Here is a 10,715-nt window from a genome sequence, read left to right as displayed (position 1 = left end):
GTGCACCATTTTCCCCCTTCTTAGACGTTGTTAAGGCCTTTAAATATATAAATTTAAAACCAAATGAAACAATGTGATGTCTGGGTGGGGATCCTGACCTCCCATAGCGGGCAGGGAGGTACATACTATGTCTTCTATCCCCTTATATCTTATCCAACAAGCTTTCTGTCTTTGTCTTGGAATGAGATTACTTGGTTTTTTCCGGGCCCTCGTCGGAGTCCTGGCTGAGAGGGAAACAGTCAAATGCATAGTTATTGTTTTGGGAGATGATATTTTTTTCCTTGTAAATCATCTCTCTGTTATGTATTATTATATTGGTTTATTTTAATGTATAATGTAAGCATTTGAGTGTATTCCTCTTTGTTGGATTTTGTGCTTGTGTCCGGATGAGACATAGGTGATCTCAAACTAAGTACATTGGTGGTATGCTCTTGGAATCTACATCTGATCCCTATTTGTTCCCATTCCCCTTTGTCTTACTTTCTCTTGGGTGCTTTAATTGTAATTCTAGAACTTTTTACTATCCCATTTTCTTCCTTTTTACTGGCGCTGATATAACCTAAATGTGTTGCAAGCGCCGTAAAACCCTTAAAAACAAAACAAACAAACAATGTGATGTGCTGAAATTGTTGACGACAGCATGTTTTGTATCTACATACATAACCACAACATATGTTTTTACCATGCGTGTATTTGGATGAGTAGCTAGAATTACACAATATAATACATTGAATATCACCATAATGAATAAATTATTGTATGCCCGCCTTACTGCTAGTTGGGGTTTTTTCTTGTGTTTGCATCTCATAAAATGACATTATAACATGGAGAATATATCTCATCTAAAGTAGAGAAGGTGACAACAATTGTATAAAGTACCTGGAACTATATAAATTTTCAATGAACTGTCGGGTATAAGCTGTTACTGTTACTAATCAAGTGGCACCCTGCTGAAACATTGGATGTATCACTAGTTCAAGATAAAGTGACATCGGAAAAGTAAGAGAAAATTGTCTTAGCTAAATATGTAATTTGGAAGCTCACACATAATAAAGAGTCATTTTGTAGTGTTTCTTTATTTTTAATGTGATGTTCATACATGAGTGCCCTTGTGACAATAGCAATAAATAGCCAACCGAAATAAATCTGCACAGAGCTTTGATAATCAATCTTTAACTTCTCCAATAACCTATTTTTTTCAACGAAAGGAGAAATCCATTTGAATTTACAGTGAAATATTTGAAACCTTTGATAGGAATGCGTTGTCTGAATCAATTGTATAACTGGTTGGTGCCTTTGATTCAAAAACGCACAAGTTTTAAGATGAACAAGTCTGGGGAAGCCTAAACCATTGGTATTTTCTATTCCTTTAAAGCCACGAAAAGCTATCTTGCTGGAGTTTATCCTAGTTACTGTAGCTTTAAATGAACAATAGCAATTGCTAGCTAATTTTTTGATAGGACGCTTGTACTTCCTGCCGTACACACCGCTGGGTTGACAAATAATCAGAAAAAAATCTCAACTGCTCAAAGGATCGATAGTGGAGTGGTCCCTTTGGTCGAGTAGTGAGTGCTCTACCTGCTGGGCTATGAGGACCCCATCTTTGATATTTTGCCGAAAGGAAAACGAATCGATATTATATGATTTGGAGCATATGAACCTCTTGACCTCTAAAGAAACCTTTTTTTCTGGGTGGGGTTCCCTATCTCCACAGTGGGCAGGGAGGTACTTACCATGTTGTAGTGTTATACATTGTTAATATGTTGTGTTGCGAGCTTTAGTAACATTTTGTTATTTATTGTTATTTTGCAGTTGTTACCCTAAAAGTAATTTTGTCAACTGAATAAAGTAACAGTGGTGACCCCGACGTCAGGATTGTTCATTGCAAATGTTAGTGGTTTATGATCCGTGAAAATGGTGAATATTCATCCTTCCAAGAAGTAACGGAAATGCCGAACGCCCCAGTGGACAGCCAGGAGTTCCCGATCAAAAGCGCTGTACTTCTGTTCCGGAGGACGAAGCTGGCGGCTGAAAAAGGCGAGAGGTTTCAGAACCATGGTCCGCACGCCAACAACGACAACTATCTGCCATCTCAGAATTCTCAACTGATATCCAACACATATCAGGAAAAGACAATCCAGTAGCTGATGCGTTGTCAAGAACAACAGTAGAACACGACACCTCAGACGACTTCGGTCTCAGTGCGATTTCTGAGGGAATAGATTATGAGGCCATGGCAACAGCTCAATTGAATGATGAGGAGATCTAATCACTACGCACCTCAGAAACATCCCTGCAACTGAAAGACATTTCTTACGGGACTAATGGCACTACAGTTCTCTGTGACATATCGACCGGAAGAGCACGGCCAGTGGTTCCCAAATCATGGCAACGAAAGATGTTCGACGCCATCCATGGTCTTTCACATCCAGGAATCAGAGCTACCCGCCGACTAATTTCACAGAAAATGGTATGGAAGGGAATGACCAAACAGATCAATGCATGGGCAAAGACCTGCACATCATGCCAAAGGGCAAAAGTACACAGACACACGAGGGCGCCCCTGGGAGAATATGAAAAACCCAGCGGACGTTTCAGCCATGTCAACATCGATTTGGTTGGACCACTGCCCCCCTCACGTGGTTATACATATCTGCTTACGATGGTGGACAGATTTACCAGATGGCCTGAAGCAATACCCATTACCAGTACTGACACAGAAGAAATAGCACGAGCATTCATCGCACACTGGGTTGCTTGATTCGGAGTACCAGAGAACATTTCATCAGACCGAGGACCACAGTTCACTTCACAGTTGTGGTCAAACGTGTGCACACTCCTTGGTACTCAAATCAAACAAACAACAGCTTACCATCCCAAGCAAATGGATTGGTTGAACGTTTCCACCGCCGCATGAAGGAAGCCATTCGAGCGAAACTAGAAGGACCAAACTGGATTGATCAACTTCCCTGGGTGATGTTAGGTATACGTACCGCCCCAAAAGAAGACCTCGATACCTCGTCGGCAGAACTCGTATATGGGGCACCTATTACAGTACCTGGAGACTTTGTTCCTGGTCCGGATCCCAACACCAATACTCCTGAAATGTTGAAAAACCTCCGTGAGAAAGTGGGTCAACTTCGTCCAGTTCCTCCGTCCACGCATAAAAAAGCAACAAGCTTCGTACCACGGGACATCAGCAAAGCTAAATACGTGTTCATACGTCATGATGGACATCGAAGACCACTCCAGGCTCCGTACACAGGACCGTATAGAGTTCTAGAAACCGGTGACAAAGTTTTCAAACTACAAGTAGGAAACAAAGAAGACTCAGTCTCAATCGACAGACTAAAACCCGCACACTGTGACATTGATCAACCTGTTCAGGTACATGAACCACCACGAACGGGAAGACCGAAGAAAGCACAGAACACGGGAGAGAGTAAAACGGGTGCAACCAACCAGGAGAAACGTATGATTTTTCCTGATGAGGAAACGTTGCAGACCGAATCCAAACGCACTGAAAGGGGACGATTATCCAAACCCCCTGATCGGCTGGATTTATGACAAATGAACAAAAGCTCTGGCGGGAGCTATGTAGTGTTATACATTGTTAATATGTTGTGTTGCGAGCTTTAGTAACATTTTGTTATTTATTGTTATTTTGCAGTTGTTACCCTAAAAGTAATTTTGTCAACTGAATAAAGTTACAATGTCTTCTATCCCCTTATATCTGTTTTCCAACATGCTTTCTGTCTTTGTCTTGGAATGAGATTACTTGGTTTTGTCCTGGCCCTGGCCGGAGTCCTAGATGGGAGGGAAACAGTCAAATGCATAGTTATTGTTTTGGGAGATGATATTTTTTTTCCTTGTAAATCATCTCTCTGTTATGTATTATTATATTTGTTATTTTGAATTTTTAATGTAAGCATTTGAGTATATTCCTCTTTGTTGGAGTTTGTGCTTGTGTCCGAATGAGTGAGACTTATAGGTGATCTCAAACTAAGTACATTGGTGGTATGCTCTTGGAATCTGCATCTGATCCCTATTTGTTCCCAGTTCCCCTATGTTTTACTTTTTCTTGGGTGCTTTAATTGTAATTCTAGAACTTTTTACTATCCCATTTTCTTCCTTTTTACTGGCGCTGATATAACCTAAATGTGTTGCAAGCGCCGTAAAACCCTTAAAAACAAACAAACAAACCTTTTTTTTTTTTTCAATGTATCCGGCAGTGGCGGTTCTAGCCTATTTACAGTGGTTGGGCAAAGAGGATTCGGTCATATATATATATATATATATATATATATATATATATATATATATATATATATATATATGATATATATTTTTTATTTTTTATTTTTTTGTTTTTTTTTTAATAAAATTTTTTTTTGATTTTTTTTTTCGCCTTTAAACAAAAAATATTTCAACCACCAATAATCACATTCACAATGAAATGACAATACCAGTAGATTTTAATTCTTCCAAACGTAATCAAAAATGAATCACGAAAGAGAATACAACTAAAAAATAAAGCGACGAGACATAATGCGACAACACCTTGACAATACAAGTCCATTTCCTTCACTCGAAAAATTAAAGAGATGCTTTAATCCCTCAACGGCGATATTAATATTGCTTTTACATATTTCTGGTTTTCAGTAGTACGTAGTAACCTTAAAGTTTTCATGGAGAAGCAACAACAGCGATATGACTCGAGTTTCATTCAGAGCTCAAATTGCATAATTTTTACTGCTGTCTTGGTGGTCAGAATGATTGTGCCGGTGGTGGTAGTGGTTGGAATAGTGGTAGCGGTGGTGGTGGTGGTGGAGGAGGAGGAGGAAGACGAGGCGGTGAGGGGTAATTATGGTAGTGGTTTTGGTGGTGCTGTTGGTTAGAATGATAGTTGTGGAGACGATGACGGAAATTGTATGGTGATGTTGATATTGTTTTTATTGCTATTGTTGTACTTGTTGTTAATATTGTTGTTGTTGTTGTTAATGATGATGATGATGATGATGATGATGATGCTGATTATGATGACAACGACGATGTCGTCGACAATGATGGTTACCATACGATATTACAAAATTTATTCAATCTTAGGCTTTCGCCAATTAATCATACAATTTGATGACCACATACATGAAAGTGGAAAATAATGGCAAATGGGACCAAACAATAAACTGATACCATTAATAACCACCAAAAAAAAAAATACAACAATAGTACTACCACCAATACGTACAATAATAATAACAATGATAATAATAATAATAATAATAATAATAATAATAATAATAATAATAATAATAATAATAATAATAATAATAATAATAATAACAATAATAATAATAATAATAATAATAATAATAATAATAATAATAATAATAATAATAATATTACCATCATCATTACTACTACCACCACCGCTACCACTATACCACCATCACCATCATTATTACGTTTCCAATTATTTTTTCTCGTTTTTTTAAATTTGATATCTATCAAAACAGACGAAAATTCCGGTGATTTTTTTAAAGGGTAGTTAAAATATCTACGATTTTATTAGCCCTGAAAACTACGATTTTTATTTTCCTATCTAAAGTAGGCAGGTCTGCTATGACAAGTATCAGTATCAGTTCCATAGTCAAAATAAGACAAACAAAAACAACGTTTATTTAATATTAGGCTTTCGCCAATACTTCATACAATATAATTAAGACAAAATAATGTTACCAATCTCTCCTCATGTATTCGTTTGACTATCGTCACAATAATTACCGTGTTATCTTTGCTCCTTACCCAACCAATCCCTTGCTTCCCGCCTCTTCATCGCGAACCATCTTATGTATGTATTAGCTTCAGGACGGGCAAGTACGGAATCTGCCCACCCTTCCTTTAAAGGTATTTATTTCCTCTATAACTTAGAATTCAACTATCTCCTTACTCAGAAGAGTATTTCTTGTATACTAATTCAATTGTTGAGAAAACCAAAATGGTGGTTGTATTTTATTTATTTATTTAGTCGTGACTTTTGAATAGAAGTGTTTTGTTTTATTAGAGGGAATACAATAGAAAATTACATTGTTTTGCAAAAATATTTAGTCTGGCAATAAAAATACAGCGGTAATTACTTTAAGAATAATAAAAAAAAAAAAGAATTAACAAATTAATTTGTTAAAAAACAAAACAAAAAACAACAACAAAAAACAACAACAACAACAACAAACAAATAAGAAAACAATTTAAATAAATGAGTTTTGAGAAACACTAAAGAAAACTAGGGAAAAAAAAAGAAATAATTTAAATGGATAAACAAATATATTAAAACAACACAAACTAATACTAAATTGATATAATATTAGTAAATTAATAAATTTAATTCAATACTGGAACCTTCCCAGCACAAGTAAGGCAATAAATAAGAAAAAGTTCGTTTGCCAAAATCTCTATTTAGTGTACACTGGTTAATAAGGTGGGCTCATTTGAATTAGCCCGACCTAGTACTAGAGAGGCCAGACAGCAAAATCACCGTCAGGCGACGTGACGATGAGATGACGATGTGGGCGGAGTGGAGTGGAGTGGTTGGGGGGGGGGGGGTGATAAAAAGAACAGGAGCGTATCCTGGTTTATGTATTACGGGATGCATGGTGATTCGCAATCTATCAAAAATACACACAAATTGATTTCAGTACAAAGTATCAATTTTAAGTAGTAACTTTTGAAATTATCTAATTTAGATTTGATTATTTCGGACCTGGTAATACAGCATATAACTTGAAAAAACAGGCTGGTATTTGCCCACCCTGCCCATTATTACCAGCCGTCCCTGGTATCCGGTCTTCACTCTTGATCAGTGGTGTTGTCCTTCGGTGCAAATATGCTCGCTCGCATCGTATACAACGAAGCCTGCGGTGGAACAGTTCAGTTTGGCAATTCTCCACTTTTCAGTTCACAGTCCGGTTCTGGCATTTTCTGATTCTAATCTTTTCAAGACCTCAAAACGCCATTTATGGGTCACAAAAATTGAGGCAAAAAGATTTCATATTACAGTTTTCAAAACTTATTTCTATTGGATGCCTAATCTCTGTTGTCACGTGGCCACACCAACAAAAAAAGTGTCAGTCTGCATGAAAACTGCATTGACAACTAGCTGAAAATAAGTTTATTTTGTGTTTCAAGTGGATCTGATAAACAAATAAATAATCTTAAGACATGTGTATGCAGGGACGGCTGGTAATAATGGGCAGGGTGGGCAATTACCAGCCTGTTTTTTCAAGTTATATGCTGTATTACCAGGTCCGAAATAATCAAATCTAAATTAGATAATTTCAAAAGTTACTACTTAAAATTGATACTTTGTACTGAAATCAATTTGTGTGTATTTTTGATAGATTGCGAATCACCATGCATCCCGTAATACATAAACCAGGATACGCTCCTGTTCTTTTTATCACCCCCCCCCCCCCCCCCCCCAACCACTCCACTCCACTCCGCCCACATCGTCATCTCATCGTCACGTCGCCTGACGGTGATTTTGCTGTCTGGCCTCTCTAGTACTAGGTCGGGCATATCAAATGAGCCCACCTTATTAACCAGTGTACACTAAATAGAGATTTGGCAAACGAACTTTTTCTTATTTATTGCCTTACTTGTGCTGGGAAGGTTCCAGTATTGAATTAAATTTATTAATTTACTAATATTATATCAATTTAGTATTAGTTTGTGTTGTTTTAATATATTTGTTTATCCATTTAAATTATTTCTTTTTTTTCCCCTCGTTTTCTTTAGTGTTTCTCAAAACTCATTTATTTAAATTGTTTTCTTATTTGTTTGTTGTTGTTGTTGTTGTTTTTTGTTGTTGTTTTTTGTTTTGTTTTTTAACAAATTAATTTGTTAATTCTTTTTTTTTTTTTTATTATTCTTAAAGTAATTACCGCTGTATTTTTATTGCCAGACTAAATATTTTTGCAAAACAATATAATTTTCTATTGTATTCCCTCTAATAAAACAAAACACTTTTATTCAAAAGTCACGACTAAATAAATATATAAAATACAACCACCATTTTGGTTTTCTCAACAATTGAATTAGTATACGAGAAATACTCTTCTGAGTAAGGAGATAGTTGAATTCTAAGTTATAGAGGAAATACGGAAGGGTGGGCAGATTCCGTACTTGCCCGTCCTGAAGCTAATACATACATAAGATGGTTCGCGATGAAGAGGAGGGAAGCAAGGGATTGGTTGGGTAAGGAGCAAAGATAACACGGTAATTATTGTGACGATAGTCAAACGAATACATGAGGAGAGATTGGTAACATTATTTTGTCTTAATTATATTGTATGAAGTATTGGCGAAAGCCTAATATTAAATAAACGTTGTTTTTGTTTGTCTTATTTTGACTATGGAACTGATACTGATACTTGTCATAGCAGACCTGCCTACTTTAGATAGGAAAATAAAAATCGTAGTTTTCAGGGCTAATAAAATCGTAGATATTTTAACTACCCTTTAAAAAAATCACCGGAATTTTCGTCTGTTTTGATAGATATCAAATTTAAAAAAACGAGAAAAAATAATTGGAAACGTAATAATGATGGTGATGGTGGTATAGTGGTAGCGGTGGTGGTAGTAGTAATGATGATGGTAATATTATTATTATTATTATTATTATTATTATATTATTATTATTATTATTATTATTATTATTATTATTATTATTATTATTATTATTATTAATATTATTATTATTATTATTATTATTATTATTATTATTATTATTATTATTATTATTATTATTATTATTATTATTATTATTGTTATTATTATTATTATTATTATTATTATTATTATTATTATTATTATTATTATTATTATTATTATTATCATTGTTATTATTATTGTACGTATTGGTGGTATTACTATTGTTGTATTTTTTTTTGGTGGTTATTAATGGTATCAGTTTATTGTTTGGTCCCATTTGCCATTATTTTCCACTTTCATGTATGTGGTCATCAAATTGTATGATTAATTGGCGAAAGCCTAAGATTGAATAAATTTTGTAATATCGTATGGTAACCATCATTGTCGACGACATCGTCGTTGTCATCATAATCATCATCATCATCATCATCATCATCATCATCATCATCATCATCATTAACAACAACAACAACAATATTAACAACAAGTACAACAATAGAAATAAAAACAATATCAACATCACCATACAATTTCCGTCATCGTCTCCACAACTATCATTCTAACCAACAGCACCACCAAAACCACTACCATAATTACCCCTCACCGCCTCGTCTTCCTCCTCCTCCTCCACCACCACCACCACCGCTACCACTATTCCAACCACTACCACCACCGGCACAATCATTCTGACCACCAAGACAGCAGTAAAAATTATGCAATTTGAGCTCTGAATGAAACTCGAGTCATATCGCTGTTGTTGCTTCTCCATGAAAACTTTAAGGTTACTACGTACTACTGAAAACCAGAAATATGTAAAAGCAATATTAATATCGCCGTTGAGGGATTAAAGCATCTCTTTAATTTTTCGAGTGAAGGAAATGGACTTGTATTGTCAAGGTGTTGTCGCATTATGTCTCGTCGCTTTATTTTTTAGTTGTATTCTCTTTCGTGATTCATTTTTGATTACGTTTGGAAGAATTAAAATCTACTGGTATTGTCATTTCATTGTGAATGTGATTATTGGTGGTTGAAATATTTTTTGTTTAAAGGCGAAAAAAAAAATCAAAAAAAAATTTTATTAAAAAAAAAAAAAAATAAATAAAAAATAAAAAATATATATCATATATATATATATATATATATATATATATATATATATATATATATATATATATATATATATATATATATATGACCGAATCCTCTTTGCCCAACCACTGTAAATAGGCTAGAACCGCCACTGTGTGTATGACAAAGTACCAAGGAAGAAAAATTAGCCTCTAAGTGAATTGAAAATGACGTGCTGCGTTATCCTATTCTCCAGGCGTTGTGACCAGCGTTCCCGACACTATGTGCCTGGACTTGCGAAGTTTAACATCTACCTTCTCAACGTTCCTGCTTCTACCCCACACTGGAGCGCAATAATCCGCGGCGGAATAGCTTAGTGCCAAGGTGGACTTCCCCAGGAACGCTTGATGAGCACCCCAAGTTGATCCCGCCAGCTTCCTCAGCGGCAAATTTTATGTCAACGTGAGGCGCGTCAGATTGGAGTCTTCGCGGAGTTGTCTCGCTAGCACTGACGACGCATCAACCTTGAAAATTCATCAATGTGAACTTATATGCAGGTCTGACAGCCCAAATAGGTATGGGCTCATTGCGACCATTTGGTCTAATTGTATACTCTTACCGCTATTAAACGTCCAAAATTAAAGTAACCCTATCAGTCAATTTGCCGATATGACCTTACAGCGTTACAAGATCGCAGGTCATGTTCAAGTCTTGAAAACAAGCAAAAAAAAAAAAAACAAACAATGCCTTTTTTTTTCCTTGTTGGAGATAGATAAGCCTCTCAATGGCCAGGGTCGCATCGCTCTCTTAGTGAAAATGATTGTGTTATGCCTGTAGGTTTTCTTTAATGATTGGAGAAATTCCCTTTAAGAAAATTAGTCTGTGTCACTGAAGGATCAACCGCAGGTGTTGTTATTTAGAAATGCAAAACACAAAAG

This window comes from Berghia stephanieae, chromosome 6 (genome assembly GCF_034508935.2).
Source record: "Berghia stephanieae isolate SIO BIC M18660-M18661 chromosome 6, UCSD_Bste_1.3, whole genome shotgun sequence".
NCBI lineage: Eukaryota > Metazoa > Mollusca > Gastropoda > Nudibranchia > Aeolidiidae > Berghia > Berghia stephanieae.
The sequence above is the reverse complement of the archived record's forward strand: the minus strand, read 5'-3'. Positions refer to the sequence as shown.